The 14,030-nt window shown below is 50.6% G+C and overlaps 2 non-coding genes across 2 annotated transcripts; one reads left to right on the plus strand and one right to left on the minus strand.

Moving 5' to 3' along the window:
* Positions 1-1,560: 1,560 nt before the first annotated feature.
* Positions 1,561-1,634, plus strand: TRNAT-UGU. Its single transcript has one exon. It is a non-coding gene; the product is annotated as a tRNA-Thr (tRNA).
* A 1,057-nt stretch (positions 1,635-2,691) lies between these two features.
* Positions 2,692-2,764, minus strand: TRNAK-UUU. Its single transcript has one exon. It is a non-coding gene; the product is annotated as a tRNA-Lys (tRNA).
* Between the last annotated feature and the right edge of the window lie 11,266 nt (positions 2,765-14,030).

Raw genomic sequence — 14,030 nt, forward strand, 5'->3', positions numbered from 1 at the left:
GATGGCCTGGAGGATGGAGACCCCAGCGACTGGTGACCTGGTGACCCGGACACCCAGCTCAGGAGTCACAGCCAGTTCTGGCCAGTGAGAGGACAATGGGCTGCGGGGAGAGGACCCCGTGACCAACCTGTTCCAGCCAGAGGGGGGCAGAGAGGGGAGGAGGCCCAGGCAACCCTGTTTACCTGGAGAAAAGACAATGGACAGAGGTGGGGCCTGGGGCCCGGGATATCGGAGGCCCAGCTGGGAAGCAGGGGGGCTCTGGGCTGGCGAGGGGAAGCAGGCAGAGCCCACCTGGCTGCAAGGGGACTGGGATGTGCTGTTACTGTGAGAGGCCAGGCCTGAGGCCCTGAGAGTTTCCTGTGCTGTGTTCAACTCTCAATAAACCCTCCTGTTTTATGCTGGCTGAGGGTCACTCCGGGCTAGAGAACAGGGGCATCAACCCTTCGGGGGTGAGGAGGCCCAGGGGGTCCAGAGCGCGTGGACTCCCTGAGGGGGCCCACGGCGAGAGACAGACGTGCTAAGGCTCAGAGAGGTGCGGCTCCAGGAGGTGGGGGGCCTGACCCCGAGAGAGAGTGGACCCCCGAGAAGGGCTGTCGCACTGAAAGGGGCACCCCCCACGGACCGCACGGGGCCAAGAGTGGGCACGATCTGTGAGTCCGTGACAGGCAGTGACATCACAAAGGCCTTTTGCAGGACCTCAGACTATTGGTCAAAGGTGGTGGGGAGGTGGTGACCTCACAGACAGATGCTGACATCAGCCAGGCAGGACAGGGGCGAGGGCCAGGGAAACCTCAGAGACCCCTGTGGCTTTGCTTCAGCAAGTCTCCTTCTCCAGGTCTCTCTTTGAGGACTGAGAGAGTATTCGGGTTCACGGACATGAGTGCCAGGAGGAACCTCTTTCGAGTTTTCTCCTTCCCTTTTCCTGATTTTACTAGAAAACAGCCGTCCCTGTTTAGAAGGTAAGAGCCTACTCTAGGGAAGGGGTGTCCTGGGGGTGTCACAGTTCGGATGCCGGTGCCCCCCCCCATGTAAGGAAGTTCCCGCTACCCTGCTCTGTGTTCGCAGTGTGGGAGAGAGCAGCATCCACGGCAGTGATTTGCTCCTGGCTGCTGGAGCAGAGCAGCAGGCTCAGCTGTCAGAACTTCCCGGAGTGATGAAAGGGGAGGGCCCCATGGCTCTGTAGCAGGAATGCAGGGCAGGCGAGTTCACAGAGGGCATAGTGGGATACTGGAGGAGGCCAGTTATGGTGATATAATGAACAGCAGCGTCTACACTGACACTCTGTCACTTTAAGTTTGCTGCAAAAAGCTCATCGAAGTGGTTTTATTTGGTCACCAAAACAGGGCAGTTTTGCAGTGCCAACCGAGGGAGCATAGTGTGTTTTTCACACACCTGAGCAATATAATTCTGCTGAAATAACTTTGTAGTGCAGACCTGGCCAAAGATTCATACACACACAGAGCTTGCAAGAAAAACCTCACCTGCTGCTCTGCTTTGTGGGGCCCAGGTGGGGATGCAGGGAGTCAGGTGTGAGCAGACACTCTACTTTAGCCACAGGCAGGCACCATGGTTTAGCTGGTTAAAGTACCTGTTTTGTAAACAGGAGATGCTGGGTTCAACTCCCAGTGGTGCCTTGTTGAGATGCTTTTAGAGCACCTGGTATTAGCTACTGTCAGAAGATAAAATACAGAGCTAGATGGACCTTTGGTCTAGCCCAGTGTGGTTTTTCTTATGGTTTAAATTACACTCACTGGCACTGATAATAGAGTTACTGAAAGTTTGGGAGTTAAGAGCTGATAGGTCAGTGGTCCAAGCCCCTTGCAGGTGGTCCCCTCCCTCTGGGACAGGGGCAGGTCTGAGCTATCGCACCAAATGCTCATTATGGCTTCCAGAATCTGTGGGCAGCTCATTTAGTTTACACACAGGGTTGAGTCCTTGATTCACACATCAAGGATAACAACACTTTGTTTCTCCTGCCCCAATAACATGGAGACTGGGAATCCAACACCAGCCACCAGTGATCATTTCGGCAAGCAACCCAACCTATTTCCAACATACTGTGAAATCCACATGCAGACTCATACACGAAACCTTGCAAGAAAATCTTCCTGAGGGTCTGAAGCACCTGCTGCTGGAGGGAAGGAGGGAGCCGTGGGTTGGGATTGAGGAGCAGCATGAGGAGGGGTCTGTGGGTTGGGATTGAGGGCACTGGGAATAGGAGGGGGCTGTGGGTTGGGATTGAGGGCACTGGGAATAGGAGGGGCTGTGGGTTGGGACAGAGGAGAAGGGTGAAGAGGAGCAGGCTCCAGTTGGGAGTGAGGAGCAGTGAGCATAGGAGGGACTGAGGTTGGGTCTGAGGGGCACTGGGAAAAGAGGGGACATGGGTTTGGGCTGAAGGGCATCTTCATTTGGGGATCCAGCAGGACAGGGGAAGGCAGCAGGTGATTCTAATTCCTTAGGGATATTCTGTGTGTTTGTCTGTGTGTGTGTGTGTGCAGGGGAGGAACATGCTCTATGCCCAGAGGCCTTTATTCCTCCAGGCTGCAAGGACAGAGGGGATGTCAAGGAGTTGTTCCTTCAATCCCCCCCACACAAAGGCCCTTCTTAGGAAAGGAAAATCCTGAAGAGAAAGAGTAACACCAAAGAAGAATCCAGAAAGTCAGATTTTTACAATCATACTGAGAAGTTTATCACCTGACCAGGGACTTGAACCCTGGACCCTCAGATTAAAAGTCTGATGCTCTGCCAACTGAGCTAGCCAGGCTCACATAGGAAAAGTGCAAGTTGGTGCAGAGGTGAAGCTAGTCAAGAAAAATCAAGCAGGAAACTATTGGGGAAACCTGCTGCTCTCTCTCTCTTCCCAGCCCTGGCCTGGCCTGGTATTAGTGCTGGTTAAAAGAGGGAAAATATCGGCATCTACCAGCCTCTCATAGCTGTACAAGACTCAGGCACAATACAGAGGTGCCCATCTGCAAGTGCCGAATGGTTGGATTGGCTAATGCAACCTGTAGACGTCCAGGGCACACTGGGATATCGAGCCAGTGTCCATCACCATCATCATTTCGAAGGGATAATGATAATGGTAACAAGGTTCACAACTGACTCAGCAGTTGCATACAAAGGTGCATGTTTGGCAGTTACATTGGGAAATTCTGGCTCCTTCTCAGGCTCAGGTTGGCCACCCGGTCTAGATGTAGAAGTTACAACATTTAAACTTGAAAGAGGGCCAATTTCCCCATCATTTCCCACCTTTACATCCAAACACAATGACTTTCTGAATGAACCTTCCTCGTTCAGCCAGAAGATCTTGGGGTGGTTGTAGGAGTCACTGGATAAAATTCTCTGGACTCTGTTCTGAATCAGGTCAGAGCAGAGGTCCCTAGTGATCTAGTCTGCCTGTAAAATCTATATATCAACACCAAATATGGTGTGAAATTAATCCTCAGAAATGGCTGTTCCCCACCCAGACCCCAGCAAAGGGCTCTCCAAGGACGGGGCTGTTGAGGAAGGAAAGATGAAAGATGTCCTCTCCTGGAGGGACTGGGCTCTGCGCTTTGGACAGAAAGGAGGGGAAGGAAATGGTCACACGATGGCAGCAGAACCTAAGAAATGAAACACAACAGGCTTCTGAGCACGTTGCTTCTGAACAGTGAATGAACCTGACTCCGGGATCATGAAAAGCCAAAAGCCGTTTCTTTCTATGCCCGGGAGAAAAGAGTTCCAAACATTCCTGCCCGTTTACTTTTGAATTATTTTACATTATAAAGAAAATTGTAACAAAAATAGTATGAACATGAGCTGCCTGTTATTAAAGCTGGTTCCCCAATTCAGTTGCAACTGCCCTGCTAGAAACACCCCAGGTCCCTGCTCACCCCAGGAAGAGGAAAAAGAGAAACCCCCACTGGGCACTGTCCTTGGCTCCAGGCTGCTGTCCCGGGGTGCGGGTGGGGACTGATTGTTTGCTGCTGGGGAGGGAGCCAGTAGAGGCCTCTGGTGCTCTGCTCCTAGCATCTGCCTGGCCCAGGCTGTCCTCTGCCTCAGCTGCTGCTCCCGGCCTGCTCTAGAGTCAAACACGCAGGGCCCCAGGGAACAGTGGCTGGGACAGGGCAGCAGCCTGGGCTGGGCTGGGCTGGGAAGATGCTGGGAGTTCTCGTTCCCTGAGAACTGGCCTGGCTCCCTTCTCAACAGCAAACAAATCAATTCCACGTCCCCTCCCCAGAAAAACCAGCCTGGAGCCAAGGGCAGCAGGGGACGATTCCCTCCAGTTCCCACTGAGGCAGGAGAGAACCCAGGGTGTTTCTAGCAGAGCTTATGGAACTGACGTGGGAAACCAGCCTTTAACAACAGGCAGTTCCAGTTTAAGCTCAGTGTTTTTAACAATTTTTACAACATTAAATAACCCTTCAATCATAGTGTCACCATCAGTAACATTGCTTCAGCCTTACAGGTTCCCAAGTGCAAAACTAAACATCTCTTCAAAGACAAGGAGTGGAGCTCAGTCAGTGTTCAGAGTCATCCCACATAAAAGAACCATGTTGTGGTACATACTGGCCCCATCATGTGGCCATCGCCTTTCCCTCCTCTCTGTTAAAAGTTTTAGTATTTTGCACAGAAACCTTCTTCCCTCAGGAGAGACTTGGGAACCAGGGCTGCCAGCCAGACAAAAACTTTTAAGAGGAGGCGTAACCTGTCAAAAAATGATCTCCCTTCTTCAGTTCAGTGACACCTTGAAATGTTACTTGTCCCGGCAGAGCTGGAGGATTGAAAGCCGCTACATCAAACCCCTGTGTAGCTCACAGGAATGGACATAAACACTCCCTGGTATCTGAAGAGATGTTTAGTTTTACCCTTGGTAAACTACAAGACTAAAGGGAAAGGCAGTGGTGCCAAATATATAGAGTGAAACACGAAACAATCGTCATAGTTATGCCCATAGTGACTGCAAAATTTTTCTATATACTTCTTATTATTTTCTCTGGTATCTAGACATTGACTAGACCTTGACCAAGAAATTTGGCTCTTGATAAAATAATCAACTATCCCTGGTTAATGGAATGGACGAGAAATCCTTTGTGGTCTCTCCACGCAGGTTCAAATCCTGCCAGCTACAGCTGCAGTATATTGTCATTACTGTTGTCTTAGTGCCTGAGCATCCACAGAGCCAAACTGGGGCCAGATCTAGGGTACGTCTACACTATGGGATTATTCCGAATTTGCATAAACCGGTTTTGTAAAACAGAATTTATAAAATCGGGTGGAGCGCGGCCATACTAAGCACATTAAATCGGTGGTGTGCGTCCATGGTCCGTGGCTAGCGTCGATTTCTGGAGCGTTGCACTGTGGGTAGCTATTCCCTAGCTATCCCATAGTTCCCGCAGCCTCCCCCGCCCCTTGGAACTTCCGGGTTGAGATCCCAGTGCCTGATGGGGCAAAAATCATTGTCGCGGGTGGTTCTGGGTAAATGTCGTCAGTCACTCCTTCGTCTGGGAAAGCAACGGCAGACAAGCATTTTGTGCCTTTTTCCCCTGGATTGCCCTGGCAGATGCCATAGCATGGCAATCATGGAGCTTGTTTTGCCGTTTGTGACTCTCACCGTATGTGTACTAGATGCCGCTCACAGAGGCGATTCAGCAGCGCTACACAGAAGCATGCTTTTGCTTTTGCATGACAGCAGAGATGGTTACTAGCCATATTGCACCATCCAAACCCTTCCATAAATTGGAACTGAGGATGATCATGGCTACCAGTCCTTTTGTACCATTTGCTGCTAGTGCCCCTGGCCCATCAGCCAGGGGCGCAAAAGCCAAGATTGGTTACTAGCCATATTGCACCTTCCATCGTTTTGTACCATTAGCTGCTGTCATAAGTGCCCCTGGCCGATCAGCCAGGGGCGCAAAAGCAAAAATTGGGAATGACTCCCTGAGTCAATCCCTCCTTTTTGGTATCTAAAAATAGAATCAGTGCTGCCTAATAGAGGCAAGTGTACTAGAGAACCACCGTATCATAGAACCAGAGAGCACAGCTGCTCTGTGTCAGAGCCTGCAGAAATTATGATCTGTATGCTATTCACAGGGGGTGCTCCTGTAACAACCCCACCTGTTGATTCCGTTCTTCCCCCAGCCTTTCTTGGCTACCGTAGCATTGTCCCCCCACTTGTGTGATGAATTAATAAAGAATGCAGGAATAAGACACACTGACTTGTTAGTGAGAAATGAGTGGAAGGCAGCCTCCAGCTGCTATGATAGTCCAGACAGGACATTAAGCAGTGTATAGGAGAGAAGCCCAGCATCCCACTGCTAGTCCAGGGGCAACTGAATCTTTTCTTTACACATGAAGGGTGGGGGCTGATGGAGCTCAGCCCCCTGTTGCTATGATGAGGATGGTTACCAGCCATATTGCACCATCCATCCACCAGAAAAAATTAGGGCCAATAGGCTGATGATGAGGATGGATTTCCAGCTTTTTGTACGATCAGCCGCCCATGGCGGGGGGGGAGCAAGGATGTTGGTGTTGAGTGCTGCACTATCGCGTCTATCTGCAGCATTCAGTAAAGATAGGGTGACATGTAAAAGAGTCAGAGGATTGTTTTACCTTTCGCTTCTGGGGGTGGGTGGGGGTGGGTGAGTAGATTGCCAAGCTATGCCTGACCCGCGGACACTGTGTTTGACCCTAGAAGCATTTGGAGCTCAGCCAAGAATGCAAATACTTTTCGGAGGCTGCAGGAACTGTGGGATAGCTTCAGTCCTCCAGTCCATGAGCATCCATTTGATTCTTTGGCTTTCCGTTACGCTTGTCACGCTGCAGTGCGCTGAGTCCCTGCTATGGCGTCTGTCTGGAGATTTTTAAAAAAGGATTCTGAATTTCATCTTCTGTAACGGAGCGCTGATAGAACGGATTTGCCTGCCCTTACAGCGATCACATCCGCATGGTCCATGCGGGAGCTCTTTTTTTATTTTGATTTCGGACTGCATCACCACCCGTGCTGATCGGAGCTCCACGCTGGGCAAACAGGAAATATTCAAAAGTTCGCGGGGCTTTTCCTGTTTACCTGACCACTGCATCCGAGTTCAGATTGCGGTCCAGAGCGGTCACTGGTGCACTGTGGGATAGCTCCGGAGGCCAATACCGTCGATCAGCGTCCACACTAACCTAATCCGATATGTTAATACCGATACTAGCGTTACTCCTCTCGTTAGGGAGGAGTACAGAAGCTCAGTTTAAAGGGCCATTAAAATCGATATAAGGTGCCTCCTAGTGTGGACGGTTTTGGCGTTAAATCGGTTTACGCTCCTAAAACCGATTTAAGCGCCTAGTGTAGACCAGGCCCTAGTCTCACTCTGAGGCTGGCTACACTTAAAATACTGCTGTAGCACTTTGGAGAAGACAGTTGCTACAGTGAGGAGTGGTTTTGCATCCCTGTAATAGCTACATTGACAGAACAATCTTTCCTTTCATTTAGCACTATCTAACCACGGCTTAGGTCAGCTTAATTATACTGGTTCTGGGGTTTTCACACCCTGAAAGACGTACTTGTTAGAGGTTTATCCCAACACCCTCCCATTCCCTGGTCCTTCTTGCGTGACCAGAGAGCAGCAATACACGAAGTTCAAAGGTGCAAACAATTCAATGTTTATTGGGTAAACTTCCAATGAGTAATGATTCCAATTTCCTTCCTCAGTGTCCCCCTTCCCAGCTCTGACACCACAGAGCCTTGCCTGTGTCCCGGTTCCCTTCCCTGTTCCTATTCCCCCTTAGCAAAACATAATTCCAATTCCCTACCCCCATTCCCATTCCCCCCCTTACTTCCTGATTGACTGCAGACTATATAGTAAAACTGGAGTTCTGCTTAGCTATACCTTAACCAAGCATTTTACTGAAATGTAACTAACCAATCCTAACATAGTGTAACATGATTATCTAACCAATTATACCCCACCACCTTAATTGGTTTACACTCAACAAATTAATTATACAGCAGACAGAAAGAATCACAGCACCAGACAGAGATTATACAGACAAGCAATAGGAAAATGGGGACTACAGTGATAGAACAACACAGAAATGAGGATTTCACACCCCAGCTATTGATCAGTGAGTTGTTCCCAGACAGGATGCTATCATGGTAGAGGTTGTGGGTGCTGGTTGCTTAACTGTCTGGCCCCAGGGCAGGATTTTGAGGTTCACCATTACTGTCTCAGAATGCCAGCACCCATCTTTTGTTCACTTAAAACATGAGCGGGAGATTACAACACCGCAGAACTCATGGAACTCCAGGAAACGTGTAACTTTAGGTCTGGGTGAGTGGGTCTAAAATTCAGCTGTGCTGTAGAAGGTCTCAGGAGTTCCTATTTGGTATGATGGGATGTTAGAGAAATAATTCCATTGAAGCATTCTGATAGCATCATAGCCAAGGAGAACACAGGGGGTGGGGGGGGGGAGTGTGGGTGTGTGAGAGAAAGACCAGGTCTCTATTGGGTTTCCAGGAAGCAGGCGGGCAAAGCCCGCCCATGCTAACGGATCCCCATCCTAAGGGAGGTTCCACAGGGCCTCAGAAACCCACTAATTGCGGGGACAACTAATAAAGAACAGGGACAGGAGTGCGGTCAAAGGGTCATAAGAAGGGAGCCTGACGGGGACACCGAGCAGAGAACCCCGGACAGCGCCCACCGCTCCTCAAAGGCGTCAAGGGAGCCAGCGGACGCCGCCCAGAGGAACTCCGCCCAGAGACGTGAATGGACTAAGGATCGGAAACAAGCCCCACAGTCGCAGGAGTCTCCATTGGCCAACCGCCTCTCCCTGGTCACGTAGATGGCCATTTTTGAAAGAGATGTGCCAACTCGACCGCCCTAAAGAGTTCATCAATTATTAACAAAAACTAGGGTTCATAAGTCAGAGTCTTTGTAGCAGCAGGATGGTGGACTGGTCGAAAGTGCTAGTTTCAAGACACTTTTTTCCTATCTCTTGGGTGTTCTGGTCTCTGCATAGAGACGTGGTTTCAAATCCACTGCTGACATGACCATCTGGAGAAAATGGCCTCACTTCAATCTCCTGTGCAACAATAGAACCCCATTTGCTTAGCTTTGCTATTCCAGTAGTTGTGAGAGAAGCTCCAAACCAGGGGGAAACAGGGCCTGTTCTCTCGACCCATCACTTTTGTCTTCCTTCATTCCAAGCCATTTTCTCAGATACATCTGTATTTCCCACACTATTTTGTTTAATGTTCTTTGCTTTTATGAAACTTTAGAGTCATCATTTAATTGCCACACAACTGTACTTATGAAGTGAAGTGAAACACAATATTTTTTGGATATTCTTGCAGAAGAGTTTTGCTTTCTGACCTGGAATTGAACAGGGCCTACCCGAGGGGGACAATGCTACTCCCTTTTCTTGGCTCATCCAAAAAACATAAGTTCTTGGTGCCCTTTGTTTCCCTGTTCTTCAAAGGCAAATCAACTGGTGTAGCAGCTACTGAGAAAGCCTTAGAAAAGGGCCCCAAAATTGACAGCAGCTGGTTTCTGTAGTCTAGTGGTTATCACATTTGCCTAACTTGCAAAAGATCCCTGGTTTAAAACCAGGCAGAAACATTGATACTTTCCTTCCTTTGGTCCTTTATCTCTCCAGCTCCTTTCTTAAGTACATCCATAGCATCTATGCTTTCTTCCTCATTATTTTTTTTCCTTTCATGGAGCTTTAAATTGAAAAGGAGAGGGTTAGCCGGCATTTTGAGGAAGGAACAGACCATCATTTGGGAGACTGCCAGCTCCATAACAAATCTGAGCGGAGAAGAATCCCAACCCTTTGTCCTGCATATTCAGCTCCCAGCCAGCAGTTTTCCCTTGCCTTTTTTTTTTTGAGCTAACCTTGAGTCCAGGGCGCACACTCTCTCCGCCCCACACATCGAATCTGGCCCTGCTGCAAAGTGACCCCTAAGAACCAGCAACCTGCACGAGAGCATGACTGGGGAAAGGGTTTCCCGTGAAGCTTATAAGCCACTGGATGCGTTGGAAAGAGGCAGGCTCTGAGTGTAACAGTCAGCAAAGAAGGCCTGTTTGGGGATGTGGCTCAGTGGTACAGTGCCTGATTCACATGTATAAGGCCCTGGGTTCCTCCCCACGTTTGCCTTTCACCCCTGCTGCTTTGCTCATGCCCAGCTGGCATATGGCCCAGCCAGTCTCCTGCACAGGTTACAGTCCTGAGCAGTGATGGCAAAGTGCCAATTGCATGGAAGCTCTGTGGGGGTTTCTGCTCCTAAAGCACCAGGGTGACTCTAAGATTCCCATCCACTGAGCTGCTTGAGGAGCAGGGGCGGCTCTAGACATTTAGCTGCCCCAAGCACGGCGACATGGCGCGGGGAGCTCTGCGGTTGCCGGTCCCGTGGCTCTGGTGGACCTCCCGCATACATGCCTGCGGAGGGTCCGCTGGTCCAGCAGCTCCACCGAGCCGCGGGACCAGCGGACCCGCCGCAGGCACGCCTGCGGGAGGTCCACCGGAGCCGCCTGTCGCCGTCCTGGCGACCGGCAGAGCGCCCCCCGCGGCATGCCGCCCCAAGCACATGCTTGGCGTCCTGGGGTCTGGAGCCGCCCCTGGTAATCGGGGTACAGTTGTGTAAAAAGAGTAATCACAGTGCAAGGGATGTTAGACCAAATAGAATTGTGTGCGCACAGGAAAAGGAAAAGGGGAGCAATGATTGGCACACTGAGCCTTGGGGTGGCTCTGGGGGATCTGACTGTCACTTTGGGGGTGCATGAAAACTCTGTGGGCATGGGGAGGCAGTCACAGCTTGTGTAAAATTAATATGGCTGATATAATGGAGGTTAAATGATTTCCCAGGACATGTGCAGTGTATATTGGAGAAGGGTAAAAGAAATGCAAACAAAACATGGTACTTCATTAAAATCCTGTTAGGGCTCCAACAGGAGCCAGAATAGATTGTGCTTTCTTTTTCAGATCTCTGTGTGTTTCGGAGCAGGAGATGAAAGTGAAAAGTAATCGGAACTCTGGAGGAAGTGGAACCTGTCCCTTTTAAAACAGTCTCTGAGCTGCTGATAGCATTGGATCCAGAGGCAAGCCAAGAAAGCCTCTGTGTGAATGCAAATTACCTAGCTGATGGGGGAGGGAAGGAGGAAACTGCCCATAAGTAGCAGCACAAAGAACCTGCAAATAATAAATACATCTGGTCAGCAAACAAGCTACTAGAATACTGAGATTTTGGCCCTCCAGAAAAGGGCCCTGACATCCCCCTCAACCCCCCAACATGCCCTGTCCCTGGGTCCCTTCAAGCCCCCCATCCACCCCCTCCCCCAGCCCTGCCCTGCCCTGCCCCCCTGGGAACCCCTCAGTCCTGCTACCCAAACTCCCCGTAGTTCACCCCCCAACCTCCCCCTCATCCCCAGCGCACCCTCCCCCACCCTGTCTTCTCTCTGTGGCCTTTTCCTTTGCCCTGTCAATGTGCTGCCTCCCAGTGTCGTCCTCCACCCCGCCCCATCAACTCCAACCCATTTCTCCAGGGTTGGGTCCCATGTCCCTGTCACCCCACGGCCCCCTCCATCCCCAGTGTGTGAGTCCCTCATCTCCACTCTCTGCTCCCCCCAACCTGCCAGGGTCCCCTTTTCAGCCCCGTGGTCCTTCAACCCACCCCACCCATCCTCTCTGGGGTCTCTAAATCCCCATTCCCACAGTGCACCTTGGTAACCCTACCCTCCTCTACCCCTAATCCCCTAGTCCCTTCCCTTGGGTCCTCCTGGACTCCCAACCCCACCTCCGGCCCCCTCATATATACCAGTCACTCATTCACACACTGAGCCAGGCCCTCAGGGCCACTACCCACCAAACTTCTCCATCCGTGAGCCCAGGGAAGCGGGGCAAGCTCCCAGTTTGGCTGGGCTTGGTGTGGAGTGTGTGTGCTGGGCTCACAAAGGCATTTTGCTCCCTTGGAGTGGGGTGTGGTTTTTGGCCAAAGGTGACACGGTTTGGTAGCCCTGTGGATGCCATGTGGTGTCTGGAATGGGGCGTGTGTGTTCCCACGATGCCCCTTCCCCTCTGCCTGCAGAGCTGAGGACAGACAGTGTTATATCCTTGGGGCAGCCGGTGTAGGAAGCAATCACTTGAGGCCAGAGAGCAGGCAGCTAACCAAAACCTCCATTTTATTTACAGATATACAGAGAGCTCACTCAGCCGGTTGAAACCGGCTGAGCTATCCATAATAGTCTAACTCAGTTGCCATAGTAACAAAACCCATGACAACCAAATACACAACATATTCCTCCCCCCCTAATAAGAACATCCCCTAAATAAAACACACACTAAACTAGAGAAGGAAGGTAGACTGCCTCCATTCCCGGCTAAACCCTGGGGATTATTTTGCCCCATAACCGTGGGTTCGCCTAACTAAAGATCCAGCCGATGAGGAGGCCTTCTGTCTCTAGGTGGATTACGGCGAACTTCTGGTGTTGTTGCACCCGAAAGTACTAGGGGCTCAGGGTCCGCAGCACGAATAGGTGAGGAGGTGGTATCAGCTCGTGCTGGGCAAAGGGTATCTCAGCTGCAGGCAGTAATGGAGGAGAACAGTCAGGAACAGGTGACTCATGATTCGGTGTCTCACCAGGAGGGGTGAAGTCAGACCCCTCAACTGCAGATGGGTCCTGAAGACTGGCATGACCTGGCAACAGCTGATCTACATGTTGCCGCCAGGTAAGATTCTCTGCAGTCCAGACTGTATAGGAAACAGGTCCTGTTTGAGTGATGACTGTGGCCGGGACCCATTTAGCTCTGGAAGTATAATTCCGAAGGGTAGGCGACAGTATCGATAAAGCCCCTTATGAGTCACAATAGTCAACAGCTCTTGGGACTTTTCATCGACGTGCATCTGTAAATATGCTTGACTCAGATCAATCTTACTGAACTTTTGTCCCCCAGCCAGGCCTGCGAAGAGGTCATCGATGCGGGGAAGCGGTATTGCTCTGCACACAACACTGGGTTGACAGTGACTTTAAAATCACCGCAAATCCGGAGAGAGCCATCTTTCTTCACTATTGGAACGATAGGAGTGGCCCATGAGCTATGGGTAACTGGTATTAGGACTCCATTGGTGACCAGGCGCTCCAGGTCTGCTTCAACTTTTGGCCTGATGGCATATGGCACAGTTCGGGCTTTCAGATATTTTGGTGGACTGCCAGGTTTAATGTTCAATGTCACAGTGATTCCCTTCATACTTCCCAAATCATCTCCAAAAACAGCAGCATGTTTCCTTAGTATAGGGGTTAGACTGGTTTCTTCTTTAGTCATCCGGTGCACTTCTGCCCAGTTCAGCTGAATCTTCCCAAGCCAAGACCTACCCATTAAGGCTGGGTAGTCACCTCTCACCACAAACAGTGGCAATTTAGCCGCCTGTCCATTGAGCTCCACCTTAACATCAATAGTGCCCAACATGGGCACAGCTTGACCTGTATACGTCTTCAGAACAGTTTTTGTTGCCTTAAGCGGAAGATGCTGTAGCTTTTCTTTATACACAGTCTCAGGAACCAGCAAGACAGCTGCACCGGTGTCTAGTTCCATGCATATAGGTTTGCCATCCAATAACGTGGTTACCCAGTATTCATGTGAGCCCACTGCCAAAGACAAAACATGCCGTGGCACTTTCTCTTGCGCTGAGGTGTCACCTTGATCATCCTGGGTCTGCTCTAGGGTATGCAAGGTTCCTCTTTTTGTCGGCCAGACCACAGGCCTCTTTTTCTTTTGTTTACAGGCATACTCAATGTGTCCCTTTTTGCCACAGTGTCGACACACCAGGTCCTTATACCAGCGTTCTGATGCCTGGTGACCCAGCTTACCACAGCGGTAACATTCTTGACTCTGCACCGTTTTGTGGGTCAGTTCTTGTGACACTTTTTGCACCCTAGGGGATACACCGATGTATTGTGCCTCCCTTGTAGCCAGTTCCATGGAGACAGCAATATCAACAGCCTTCTGTAATGTAAGCTGAGCCTCTGTCAGTAGGCGCTTCCGTATAGCTTCACTGCAGAGGCCACACA

The sequence above is a fragment of the Mauremys reevesii genome, linkage group 17 (genome assembly GCF_016161935.1).
Source record: "Mauremys reevesii isolate NIE-2019 linkage group 17, ASM1616193v1, whole genome shotgun sequence".
NCBI classification, from domain to species: Eukaryota; Metazoa; Chordata; order Testudines; family Geoemydidae; genus Mauremys; species Mauremys reevesii.